This window comes from Diorhabda sublineata, chromosome 1, assembly GCF_026230105.1.
Source record: "Diorhabda sublineata isolate icDioSubl1.1 chromosome 1, icDioSubl1.1, whole genome shotgun sequence".
NCBI classification, from domain to species: Eukaryota; Metazoa; Arthropoda; class Insecta; order Coleoptera; family Chrysomelidae; genus Diorhabda; species Diorhabda sublineata.
This window is the reverse complement of record NC_079474.1, coordinates 35775902-35790335: the sequence shown is the minus strand read 5'-3', so window position 1 is coordinate 35790335 and position 14434 is coordinate 35775902. Positions and strand designations below refer to the sequence as shown.

The window sequence follows — 14434 nt, the reverse complement described above, 5'->3', positions numbered from 1 at the left end:
AGCGCAGAAATCTTTTAATTTGGCTTTTCATTTAAATGATAGCTTGAATACAAATATTGTACCTATTTAGTGTCAGCATGTCCATAAAATAATTTTGAAATATCTATTTATACGTTAAGCTCTGAAGAATTAAATAAGGCACTGCGACGGATCATTAATAGCTGAAGCAAAAATAACCAAAGAAAAACTATGTAGGGTTGTTAATTGTACCCAAAAATGTTTCAGAAGCACGATATTTTACCAACCGAAGAATTTATTTTTTGTTTATTTCTATTTTGAAAAGCCTATAACCTAGGATAAAATGTAAAGTGATAAATAACAAAAATGTGCATAAAAATAAATTAAAAAAATAAAACTCATACCCCTCTGTGGTTCTAGTTATTATTATATTACAAATATCGCAATTTTTTTAAGGTAATATTGAGTTTAATATTAATTTTATTGTATAAATTATTTCATAATTTATAGTTCATAGTATAGTTTATAGATAAGTTCACAAAATTGGGCGGAATTTACAAACAAAGAAATTAAAAATAGATCTTTTTACATTGACATTAAATATACATATATTAAACCTATTAAACTAAAAAAACAAACCTTGATATGAAATCTATATTCCTAGAATATCCACTTGAAAAGAAGCTCAACTATTTTTTATTGATAATATTAGCACAGGTTAATTCGAAAAATGTTATGAACAACGGCGGTTACTTAGTATACACATTACGACACAATAAATCAAATTTGGAGTCATACTAAGGTTATAACCGTGTTAAGTTGAATAGTTTATCGCGTGCAGCGTGTGTTTATTAGAAAATGCTCGCGCACTGATGCTTCCTGCGACAATATCACCAAATAACTGTTCACCAACACTGCTATACCAATACTAGTGAACTAAACCATCAAAGAGCAAAAGACGACCCGGACTCACTCGACTCATATCAGTTTTATGTTAATGTGCACATTTAGACCGTAAGTATGGATTGAAAACCTGCGGTCGAATGTATTCGATAAGTTAGTACAGGGGGAATGGAAATCGAAGCGCTGAGCCGGTTACAGAAAAAAACACGAAAATATGTTCGATTAGAAGTATAAGAAATAATAGACGAATAGATATTGAAGTTTTTTTCGATTGAAAATAGAACATGAAATATCAAAAAAATATACATTCAAATTTAAAAATTCTAACATTAAAACGGAATTAAATACCAAAAAAGAGAAAAAAATCTAAACGATTTGAGTAAAATCTATAATCCTCTATTATAAATATTTTTAAGATATGGTACAAACAAGGAACAATTATTTATTGTGGTTAAAACAGATTTTTATTTGCTTTGTAGGTGATCTATTGAATAATATGATTATGCAAAGTCAAGTATATATAATTTTCCATTAAATTGTAATCAGTTGCTGATAGTGTATAGGTATACGAGTACAACAGTTTTGCTCGGATAGTTCTGTATAATCCTCAGGGATTTATCTACCCATATAGGATTTTACGATGGGCGCAGTATAAACCCAGACTTGGGTTAAGTATGTACAGCTTTGGCCCTAGCTTGGAAGCCATTATTGGCCCAGACTTGGTGGGACTCTGGGACGATAACAATGTCCCTCGCTTGGTTTGCATGCCTGGACCAGACCTGGTTGCCTAAATAAACCCAAGAATGATCTACAACACTGGGCCAGGCTAGTTGCTTGTAAAAATAAATTTTTAATATATTGTCAATAAAATTATAGTTATATGACAAATTTATTATTATAGTTTTTTAGAATGAGTTGCTGTAAAATCATTTTTATAACACGCTTTTCTTAATTTCACCTGTATGTTTGTAAGTGACTTTTCAATGGCTTAAACCCAAACGTTAGCCTTGCGTTAACCGTTTCATTTGTAATATTTTTAAGATTTGTTTTTTTACCCCACATACTTTGCGAACATTTAAATAAAGTGTTGAAAAATAATAATTTGATCAGCTGTTGATCTGTATATAATATAGTGTTCCAAACGAATGGAAAAAACTTTCATAGATTGGCCATTTTTAAAAGTATAGCTTAGAATTTAGAGTTTTCAGTAGAAAATATAGTTTAAAAAAACTCTATCAGTGATAATCAAACTGGAAGGTAAAAAATAATTTTTGGCATAAAATGTAATTACTGATGAGAAAATTATGCCACTATTATAAAAGCGAAGGGTTGCTTTGTCTGGCATTTTTAAACTAATCGGAATCACCATTTTGATTGAGTTAGATGAACGCGTAAATGGAGAATAAAGGAAAGGGAAAACCTACTAGTCACTACTACGAGTAATTGTCACTAAAAGGAAAATAATTCGACCAAGAATAGAACCTAGATATATTGGTTATGCGTTAGAAGCTTAACCAGTAAAGCTATCCTAGAAACATGTAGTGCATTTATACATCAGTCAGTATTTTCATCTTATCGTGCAAAGCTATTTAGAGCTAATTAAGAAAATGGGAAGAATCCTATTCAGTAAAAAATGTTCAGTAATGGGTAATGTTGAAAATAAGCAATCCTTGATCCTAAAAATTAGATCTTATTGGCTCACGAAGATTTTTCATACGTCAGATTGATAGACATATAATTATGTTCGTTCTTATAATTTGTTTATTGAAAATTATCATTATTTACAATTCTATGGTAAACTGAAGACAATTTATTGCAAATTTAAATACATAAACTTCACAATTACTATAAAATGAAGTGCTACTACTTAATTGTGAATAAAATCAGAATTTATTATTAGATTTTAATGGAACAACGCTCATTTCATTTGTTTCTTATGCTCATAATAAAATGATGATTTTGTTAATTTTGGATAATTTATAATGGATGCTTTGACAAATTTTCTTAAATCAAATGTGTTTGTCTCAAAAATTTTCTGAATATCCCTCAAACTACGAGAATAGAGAAAATTGTTAACAACATAATTCAAAGATTATATACTATTCCTGATCCTTGCGTGTTTTTGTGAATTCAATCGAGAACTGGTTCTCGAGTTATTGCAGCTCTTCTCTTTTCTATAATCATAACGGTGAATTTCGAGCATCAGTCAGTTATGGAAGATAACAATTTATAGGCATTGGAAATTTTACCTCATTTATACAATACACATTTTTTTAAAATTTTAGTGGCTTGTATTGATGCATTTATATCATAAAACAGTGAAATAAGTTAAATTCATCTGTAAGTAAAATAAAACGACTTAATATCGAGCCTAAAAGTAGGGGAGACCGAGGTGGAAGAGGGTCCCTAACTTTAATATTTTCTTATGTAAGATAAAGGAATGACATAAAATTAGAAAAATTCATTTAAACTATTTCATCCAAAATACAGGAAAAATGTCCCCACCACCGCTTACCATGCTGACAGAATTCACAGACTCGTAGTTGTTACTGTTTACCTCTGCACCAGAGTTTTTACTATGAAGACAAGGAATCCATCCTTAAAATGAAGTTGAATATTAGTTATTGCAGTTGCTTCTTTGCATCTTTCTCCTCAGATTCTTAAGTACCTTTCTTTAAATTCTATCTATTGCTTCTTTGGCCTAGACATCTCCTCTATTCTTTTCTTCTCGTTTATAACGAGATAGATTCTCTTTAACTTTGTTATTAGTTTTTTCAACATGATTCATTCCCTTTATGCTTCACTCAGTTTTTATTTTATGCATTAATAAGTGTCAAATGCAAAAGGCTAAATCCGAAGCATAAAAAGTATGTATTTGTGCAATTTTAATTAATTATATCACTTATTTTAATTTATTGTTTTGGCTGAAGTGAGCTTTATTCAATCAAAACAGATAACTATGAACAAAAAATACATCGATTTTAGGAAAGTGTTATAAATTGCAAAATTATTTGATTTAAATTCAAATTATATTACCCTTCAACAGGTTTTAAAGACTTGATGATAAACGATTCAAGAATCTCTCGATTTCTATGTACTATGTACTATCAACAATAATTTTCTTGAAATATATGAGTGATAGAACAATTTTATGTTTGTTTCCTCCATCATAAGCCATATTTCCAATTCAAACATATTTATATCAAAGGTAGCAAATGGTTTTACAAAAATATATCGGCGGTTGATAAATATTACGGATTTCTCGATGTTAAACACTATTAGCCAAGATCTCAAGTTCATCATATCTTCGCAATAGTCTTGAAAATATTCTCAAAAAAGATTTAAGTACATTGAGAAACAAAGGAGGAATAGGAATGTTCGAGATGTTATTTTTTTAAATCGATGTGTAGAGTCTCGACACAGATTTTTACAAAAGAAATAAACTTTTCAATGAGAATTTTAAAGCTGACAAAAACAGGTTCCATTGTTCGACCTATGGTATTTTTATTATTAGTAATCATGTTACAAGATTATAAATAGGTAGATAGACAACTACGCGTTTATTTACCAATGTTACATAACTTCATAATATGCGTCAAATCACATAACCCATGATAATGCAGGTAACATAAAATTGATATGTTATAGACGACATCAAATGTAATGATAAGCTTTTTTTATTTTTTGCTGTTAGTAACATATACACAAAATGAATTGAGGGTTACTGCTACGTGTATTACTGCTTTTTGACGTATTAATAGTATTAGCGTTTTCAGTGCAAAGAACGTTATTAAGTGATTTTATAGTTGAGAAAGGGTTTTGCCATAGAGAAAAAAATGTTTATTATTGAGAATTATTTTCTTTCGAATGGGAATGGTAAACAAGGGCGACTAAATTTGGAGTTAGTGACGGAAAAACATCGTGAGCAGTAGTCAACGTATTTATGTTTAGAAATTACGTCTTTCTAGTAGATTGTTATGGAAACGAAAGGGAAAGTCTTTTAGGCCAGTAAATATGAGAACGAATAATAACCATGGACTTGTCTTCAATCAGGTTATGTCATCAACCAGCTTAGTTTTCGGCGAACATCAGTGAGGTTAAATATCAGTAATACGTTGATTCGGCGTTTGTTCAAAAACGTGCCGTTCCAATCGGCAAACCAAGATATGAATGCCAGGGTTGTGTATTGAGGACAATTTTTTGTTACGATGTATGGGAATCAACATTTATTAAATAAGATATGATTATCAACCAAAATTTCATTCATTTGGATGTTCGCATTAATAAGAAAACAACTTGCTCATTCGAGGTCTGGTAATCAAGTAATAAAACTGATGCTGTAAGTAAAAGTTATTTATTAGAAAACAAAATTTCCTCCGAAAAAATTTTTTTCGCATTACTATACCGACTCCAGCAATGTTTTTCAAAAAGATTCCCTGTCTGGATCCTCCGAGAGTACCCTCATTATATTTGTGTGGATAACCTCAATCAAGTCAAATAGCGTTCTCTCACTGTTACGATCGCGTCTCCGCCCTGAAGCCGGTCCTGTCTAGATTATAGTGGAATTCTAAAATTCGGTGAACGCAAGGCGCCTTTGATGTATATATTAATGCTTCTAAATGTTCTTAATTTTAGTTGTTTTATAATTAGTTTTTTTTTTGATAATTTTTAAAAAGAAGATTTTGTGTTTGATAAAGACTTAAAGAAAAGTCGAAACGTCAAAATTTATCTTTCTTTTCAAAAAGACTAATTTTAAAACAGAAGAGACTTAAATTTTTTTAGTTTATAATAAATAGACGTAGTGAACATTTCGCAATAGGAAGTAATCGAAAAGTTTGAAGTTAGTTGAGTGTTAGTGATTTATTATAGGTTAGTGTAGTGTATTGTGCTTAGATAAATTAAGAACGTCAGAGACAGTGTTTATTAATTCACACTGATGGAAATCGTATAAATAAATACATAAAATATTATATTACGCTTTCGATTTTGGAGAAGAGAAAGCGGTGACAGGCAATAGATTTGGAGAATGGAGGATGGTACCTCATGTATGGTGTCACTGTATGTTTGTTCGGCTTGAATCTTCTGTTAAAATCTGTATGAGGCTCTCGCAGTCAATATTTAGTTCGTCTGTTAAACACTTTTACCACTTTACCACGAATTTCAGTCGTCGAATCGCCCAATTTCGAAGAAAATGTGATGGCGACGCGTTGCTCGAGATTTCGCTACTCCATTTTTGTAAAAAGCACCACTAACCCTCATGTATAAAACACATAGCTGGGGAAAAACCAATGAACCAAGATTATTATGAGCCCATAGCGCAATGGCGCATATTTAACATTTATTCTATAGAAATAATGGAAACTATAATATATAAGTAAATAGTAATATATTCCATTATTTATCAGTATATATTAGACAGTACTGTATTATACAAATATAATTTTCATTCTAGGACGCGGTTGTTCTATCGATCGATATTTTTTTTGCTATTAGCTTCCTGACCAATTCTATTTGGTTAGTGATTGTGAAATGTAAATTTAATATTGGAAATGTCAAATATTATTAAAATATTCGTAATTAGTAATCACTGAATAGAAACTTGATTACGTATGTAAATATTTTAACAAGAACATCACCAATCTTACTCAAGCATTTTAATGATTCTTGTGGCATTTACCTTAGTACAAAAAATGAAAATTTTATTACGTAAGAGATCTGAAAAAGATATTTTTCAGAATCAAGATTTTTAATAAAGGGTCGTTTTCATATTCAATAAATAAAATAAGAATCAATATTGATCTTAATAAAGAAGAAAGAAATATCGCTTACATTCCAAATGATTCTAACAAACTTATGGATCTACTAGATACCTTCAGAACAATTAATATTTTTTCACAGCAGACTATCTATACATAATCGGCATTATCAGTTATATCAATGTAAATATATAAGGGAAGAATATTGCACCTGTATAGCCACAATATTGACTTCCACGAATAAATGAATTATTTTTATATGTAACGTGCTTTTTACAAAAAAATATTTTCGACGTTTCCACCTAACTTCAGTCTTCACTAAAATAAACTTGAGTGCATAGAAATTAGCCTGCTGTTGATTTTTGCTTTAACTATAATTTTTTTTTTAATTATTCATCAGATCAAAAAAAGACCATTTAATATGCTTTAATGTGAGTATAAATTTATAATTCTTATCGTTTATATACGTAGCAACAAGTATACAAATGAAACATGTTTAAGTGGTGATTGTAACGAAAATAACAAATTATTCAAATATTAAAATTATTGCGTTTGTAACAGAAATTTGCATATTATTCGTTTTTTATAATTTCAATAGTGTTGGAGGCGACTTGGACTGCTCGTAATGACCGCTTTATTGTATCAACAACGTTTTGAAAGAAGAGTCTTAACAACTGATATACGATAGATATATCAAGAAGATTTTAGCAATTCCTATGGTACCCTACGTCGACTACATTGGAGACGAATTTGTATGACAACACCGCCAGAATCGTGAAGGATTACATTGCAGAGGTCGGTATTAGGGACATAGAGTGGCTAGCATACTGTCTCGGCCAAAATCTGATAGAACATTTATGGGATGAGCTAAAAAGAAAAAAATCGAATTAGACTTTCTACCTCAAACTCGATCCCAGAACTTATTGTTGCAGTATAAGAAGAGTGGCTTAATATCCTAGGAGAAGCAATAGCTAACTCTATTAGATCTATGCCCAATCGTATAAGAGATGTTTTTAGGGTAAGAAGAGGTCATACTCATTATTAATTGTTAAGTTTTAAATTGTCAATAACCCTGTTTATGTTGATAGTAAAAAAAGCTTAATTTGCTTCATTATGTTAAACATAGGAAGTTGAAATAAGTTTTCATAAATTTATACTCACATTAGATCTATCAAACAGCATATTTTTATTGATCAGATGAATAATTTAAAATTTAAATATAGTTGAAATCAAAAGTTTACAGTGAGCCGATTTTTATGCACGCAAGTATATTTTTTGTAATTAATGGATCGAATAAATACCAGAGCTAAACCTTTTACTCCGCCTCTATTTATATACAATGAAAAATTATCAAAGAGATCAATTCTAATACCAAACTTTATAAAACTTACTTTGTTCGTATGTATGTTTGTTTCTTTGTCTGCTTCGATAATATACGATTCAATAAAAAAATTGAATTGAATTGAACGATTGAATATTCTATAAAATCGCATCAATTAGTTGATTCAATTTTAATAGAATCAGAATGTTCTATTTTGCATTTTGATATTATATAATATAATTTACAATTCAATTAACTTGATTTTACGAAGATTTTTTGTTAAATGAATCATTTATATCAGTCTTGTTCTGGAACACGGTTTGCAACTGTTGTACGAAGTCTGGCTATTAAATAACGAGATGCGCGCCTAGAGGATGCCCTAGACGGCTAGGGTGCAAGAGGCCTATTGGGACAATTCTCTATATCGTATGCGTGTTTTTGAGTGGTTTATGCGCATTTGTGAGGACCGAGAGAGAGTGAGACTGTCAAACAGACTTACTATTTGTCAGTTTTGGCAACACTGCGAGAACGAGTTCGGAAAAAAACAGCTCGATTTTGCACCAGGACAACGCACCTGCTCATAACGCGCTATCTATGAAGCAGTATTCGGCCAGTAAGCGTACTCCAGTGCTTAAACGCCCGCCGTACTCACCAGATCTGGAACCGTTCGACTTTTTTTACTTCCGAAGATAAAATCTGTTTTGAAAGGGACCCGATTTGAGTCGATGGAAACGGTAAAGCAAAAAACGGCAGAGCTCCTAAAAGCACTCCTCGAAGAAGACTTCCAGCAATGCTTCGATCAATGGAAAAACGTATGGAAAGTTGTGTGTCGAGGGGAGGGGAGTATATTGAATGGGAGCATTCGAATGTAGGATAATTTTTATAATAAAACCCTTTTTCGCGACCAGTCTCGTTATTTAATAGCCAGACCTCGTATATGGAATATAATTAAGGAAATTAATAAAAAATATTTCCTCTAAAGCTATTTTCAGTCTTAAAAACTGAAAAGGGTAAAATGAAAAATATTATTATAAAAGACCACTCCAAAAATATTTTAATAAAGGCCGTAGTCGGTGGAAATGACAATTTTTACCTGTTATTTTATTAAAAGAGTCCTAAGATCAAAACGATTCGTCACAAAAAACATAAAAAAATGTTCAAGGAGTAAAAAGTAAAGAAACATATTTTAATGTTATAATAGCTATGAGTATTATTTATTAGACAGTTACATTACTTAATATAATTAGTAAGTTTTATGTAATAAGTAACAACTCATTTGTTAGTCAAATGTTCCTGCTAAAGGGTCTCACCTTGTATCACACTGGTGAAATATCAACCCGGTGGTTGAATCTTCACTACATTTCCAGCTGTACGCAATCTTGGCTTTAGTCAATCTCCACGACACCTAGTAGGATATTGTTTGATTCGCAACATACAGTGAATCAGAAAAAATAACAGCTGACTTTTTTCGGAAATAACATGCGGTGAGTGGAACGTAACATAATTTTCTAAATATGATATATTGTAGATAGAGCTGACTAATCTGGTGGTTAATGAACATTAAGGTTGAGGTTAAACAAATAAACAAAAGAAATTCTATTTAAAGCAACGTAAACATGTTGAATATTTTAACCACAAATCAATCAATAATTATGACTCAGATAACGAAAACAGGCAATTTACAATGGGAAGTGAGTAAAGTGATAAAATCAAATAGTGCGTATTTAAGACATTTTTATTTATATAGAAAATTGAAAATTAGCAATATCACCAGAATAGAATTGTATATTTTCTGCTTTATATGTAAACATTTAGAAGATCCATTTGAAAATAGGTCGTTATGTCAGAAAACGTCGATCTTATGTAAAAACTAATTGGTGAAGGTCATCATGTATGGAAATTCTTTTGCTCGTATTTGTGGTGCTCGAAACCACGTGTGTGTATTCCACATTTGTTATCAGGTGTCAAAAAAATTTTTGTGGCGATCAGTACCTTGTAATGAGTTGTAAATACAGCTGTGGCGCATCCAAAACCGTCACCAGTGAGTCAACGATTTAAGTGTATGAGTCAGAAATAGAAGGCAAATCAGAAGTTTCGGTGTAAAGAAAGTCCAACTTCCAACTGAAGTTTTTCATTATTAAAGCATTGATAAATGACATTGTTTGCCGCGATAATCGGTTATGTAGCAACACAACTTTTTGACAACATACATCACTTTAATTTATCGTGGTACACGCACATTTGTTTGGTAGAAATTAGTGACTTTTGATTTGTTCTCAAGATCAACCCAATAAATCGATCTTACTAAACATGTTTTGACGCTACATACAAAAAAATTGTAATTTGTAACTTTGATAATTTAATTTTCTCTTGAAACCCCTTAACGAGTTATAATTAATTTTTGCAACTAAATCTCCTCCAATAGAGAATAATTCTAAACCAGACCATGGATACTGCTTCATATTTTTGTTTTTTTTTTAACTCATGATGTCTCTTTACGGGTGAGGCCGAGGGTAAAGGTCAACTTCGCTCTCGTTTAGTTAAGTTGTTGATAGAAATCACCGATAAATAAAGAGAAAGGGAGCTCACAGCTATCGCCTAAACTAAGAAAGTATTTGGAAACACAGAAGATGGAATAGATAGATTATACATTCCGAAGCCTCAATGATTTTCTTTGTACCGAGAATCTAGCGTAAAACACATGATCACAGGTTTTAATCGCTCAAAGTACCGGTTGAAGTTTACGAAAAACATGTTTTAAAAACAAACGAATTGACAGCCTACTATTTTGACAAAACAATTTCATAATTGCGTTAAAAAATGACACGTTTCGGCACTTTTTTTAACGCAAAAGAGTGAAAAAATGAACCGCTACGGTACTTTTTGACCAATTTAGAAATAACATTCTTTATGAATGCAAATGAATAAAAAAAAAACATTACATTACATAATTACAATTATTAGTGATGGAGAGTAATAGAGAAGAACGTTTAAACTGCAAACCAGAAGATGTTGTTGAATCGGCGACTGCAGCGACTATGATTCTTCTGCCTGAGAAATCCAGGGAACGGTATTTAATGGAATATAATTCTTTTATGGAGTTGCGTACTAAAAAAGGCATAAACAGCTTCACAGAAAGAGTGTTACTAGCTTACTCTGAAACTAAATCCAAAATGTGAAAGTCTTCAACACTTTGGTCGACTTATTCAAAACTGAAAGGCACCCTAATGGTAAATAACGACGAAGACATCAGTGAATACCCGAAACTCATTGCATATTTGAAAAATAAATCAGTTGTCTATAGACCCAAAGAAACTAAAACATTTGCCCGAGAAGAAATTAATAAGTTTCTGTTGCAAGCTCCACATGATCATTATCTCATGCATAAGGTATGACAGCAAAAAATTTTAATGTAAGCTTAGATATGATTTGTAACATCTTTTAGGTTGCTTTAATATTCGGAATAGCAGGAGCTCTGTGGAGGGAGGATTTATATAACATGAAGTGTAACGATATTAATAATACCGGAAATGTTTTAGTTATCACAGTAATTAATACAAAATTTCAATGTTGCTTTACTGTTTTTGGTGAAATATCTGACAATAGATTAAACTTGGTAAACATTTATTAAAAATATAAAATCCAACGACACACAAATGTCAAAACAGATCATTTCTTTTTGCAGTATAGAAATGGAAAATGCAAAACACAAGATGTAAATACCAATACCTTTTCAAAAATTCCCTCGCTTATCGTAACATATTTGATTTTACTTAATCCAAAAAATTAAACTGGGCATACATCTCGACGCTCTTCGGCGGTGGTGATGTAATTCAACTAAAGAAGTACGGTGGGTGGAAATCCAACATAGTTGCGGACGGTTACGTAGACGACTCAATAAAAAACAAAATGGATTCCGCAGTGAAAATTTTAACGGGAACAACTAGTTCGACTTCAAGCAGCATTGTAAATGCTCAGGATCCTATCTAATAAGTACTAGTACAACTATAGACGAAGTTTTTTTTCTCTGAACTCGTTAAATGTTGCCAATTCAAATACCAATAGTAATGTAACTTCTTCTTCACTCAAATTAATAATGCGCACAGTTGTACTTTTAATATTATTATTAAAAAATAAAAATTGATAAAAGTATTGTCAAACCGTCCTACACATGAAAAAAGTAGTACTTTACTAACTTGCTGCATAAATAACTATTTCTGACTGGACAGATTGGACGAATGCGATAATTCAATGACATGTAGAAGATCTTGAAGGCGACAAACATTGTAGATAAAATTCATTTGCTGTTTATATACCTATTTAAAGATTCACAACTTTGAGTTGGCAACACTGCTTCATTTTTATAACCATTTAATAGATGATAGTTGATTTTTGATTAGTTTGGTTTGACATTCCATTATGGATAAACTTACACCAGATCAACGGTTAAAAAATTTGGAATTCTCTTATCCTCGTTCACTCTGAAATGTAGCCGCTGCACAGAGAAGCATTGGAGAACATCTTAACAAATCTATTAGTGGTCGTTCTAAGCAACTGGAGTCGTGCCTTTCCATTTTATGGAAGATTTTACGAAAAAATCTTGACTTAAAAGCATTCAAAATTAAACTTATGCAGGAATTAGCCAAAGCCAAACGACCATCGTATGTGCCGCCAATTTAATCGAATGTGCAGAAGCAGAAGTATACATTGATGTTGAATTTCAATTCAAAACTTCGTTTTCCGATGATGTTTATTCTTGGTCGTGATAAGTGGAATTGTTGCATTTAGAATGAGGACAATCCACAAGTTTTTGACGAAACACCTTTACATCCGCAGAAAATTATAGTTTGGTACGCGCAGTCATTTGTTTATATGTCTTTATAAATGATATAGAGATATGATTAGTATTTATTCCAGACCTAAATCAGCTGGCAATAATTTCACGTATTTTTCCTATTAATTGGTCATTAAGGTAGTGTGATTATGTAAATACACTTGTTTGATTTAAACTCATGTAATTGTAATACAACACGTAGGTATCAAAGGTATCTGATTCAGTTATATGACTTTACAATGTTTTTACTATATGTTATGTTCATTCACTAAAATATTTGATAATATATTCAATTCAACTTTTAACTAAAGTTTACTCTATATTTATATTCAGAGATAAATATTTGAAGATAAACTTTATGAGTGGGTGACCACCGATAAACAAAATCTATTTGTCTTTTCTCATTATTTCATAATTATAAAAATTACAATTAATCAACGTAGCTTTAGAATTCAATATAACATACTCACTATTCTTTCTTAAAAGTAGTAATAGTTTCGAATATTAAAATTTTGAAAAACATAACGTGCAAGGAATTGCAGCTGAAGTTTATTTTTTTATTTTATTGTAAATTGATATTACGTTTAAATTCCATGCAAAAGAAATCAAACAGGCTACATGGTAACTCCACACTAGCTGGATTAAACATAAACTGCAAAAAAATACTTCTTCTTCTTCATCGTTTGTTAGGACTTAGTCCTGTGTTTGCATCAATGGTTCGCTAGCTGCAGATGGCATGATAAAGACCAGCTTTCATACTATCTTGTAGGTGGTCGTCCTGGTGGTCGGAATGTATTCGGTTTTTCTTACTTTGCAATCTTTGCCAACCTGTCATCTAATATTCTGTCCACGTGGTCTCTCCATTCTCTTCGCCAATTTCTCGACCATCTCACTACATCCTGGATGTCCTATATCTCCCTTATTTCATAATTTCTCTTGTGGTCAAATAATGTGTGTCCCGCTATTGAAATCAGTAGTTCTTAAAAACCACTTTACATCTCTCAGATATTAATGACGCCTTTGTTGTTTAAGATTTCACTTAATTTTTGAGATTTAGATTACTTGTTATGTTTGCTTTGTAGATATTTGAATGAGATGTTCTACACACTGATCGTATATTGCGAGTTTACATCTTTTCGGTTCTGTGGATACTGTAAATGATTAGCTTTCGCTATTTGTTCACACCTATACAGTAGCATTTGTAAGTTATCTTCGTCTTTTGAAATGATCACTTTGTCACCATCATAACATACTATTTTTATTTCTTAATTTCCCATCCGGAATCCTCTTCCAGCTCGCTTTACCTCGTTTATAATCTCATCCATTATGATGCTGAACAAGATCAGGCTGTGGCTGTCTCCTTGTTTGATACTGGTCACAGGATTCTACTGCTCAATTTATTTTCCATTCTGATATATTTGTAATGATCGGTGCTCAGGTCTTCGATTACTTTCATTGGGGTGAATCTTCCTTCTCTTCAATAGAGTTCCCTATCAAATACTTGGGTGAGATCGATAAAGCACATATAGGCTGTCTTATTGAACTCTATAGCCTTTTCCGTAATTTGATCACAAAAATAGCATTTATAGTAAACCTGTTCTTTCTGAATTCCTGCTGTTCCTCAGAGATACCAAACGACAAAAAAATTACCACATAGCAAAA

The 14434-nt window shown here is 31.4% G+C and overlaps 1 protein-coding gene across 2 annotated transcripts in view; it reads right to left on the bottom strand.

Annotated features, from left to right (window-relative positions):
- Positions 1-14434, bottom strand: part of LOC130442165 (putative polypeptide N-acetylgalactosaminyltransferase 9) — a 243610-nt gene that overhangs the window by 101853 nt on the left and 127323 nt on the right. The window contains exon 1 of one of the 2 annotated variants that reach the window (XM_056776256.1): positions 598-1005. The exons of the other annotated variant lie outside the window; for it this stretch is intronic. The gene's annotated coding sequence lies outside the window, so the exon portion shown is untranslated. Of the gene's footprint in view, positions 1-597; positions 1006-14434 lie in introns of those variants that run through there. 2 annotated transcript variants of the gene reach the window in all.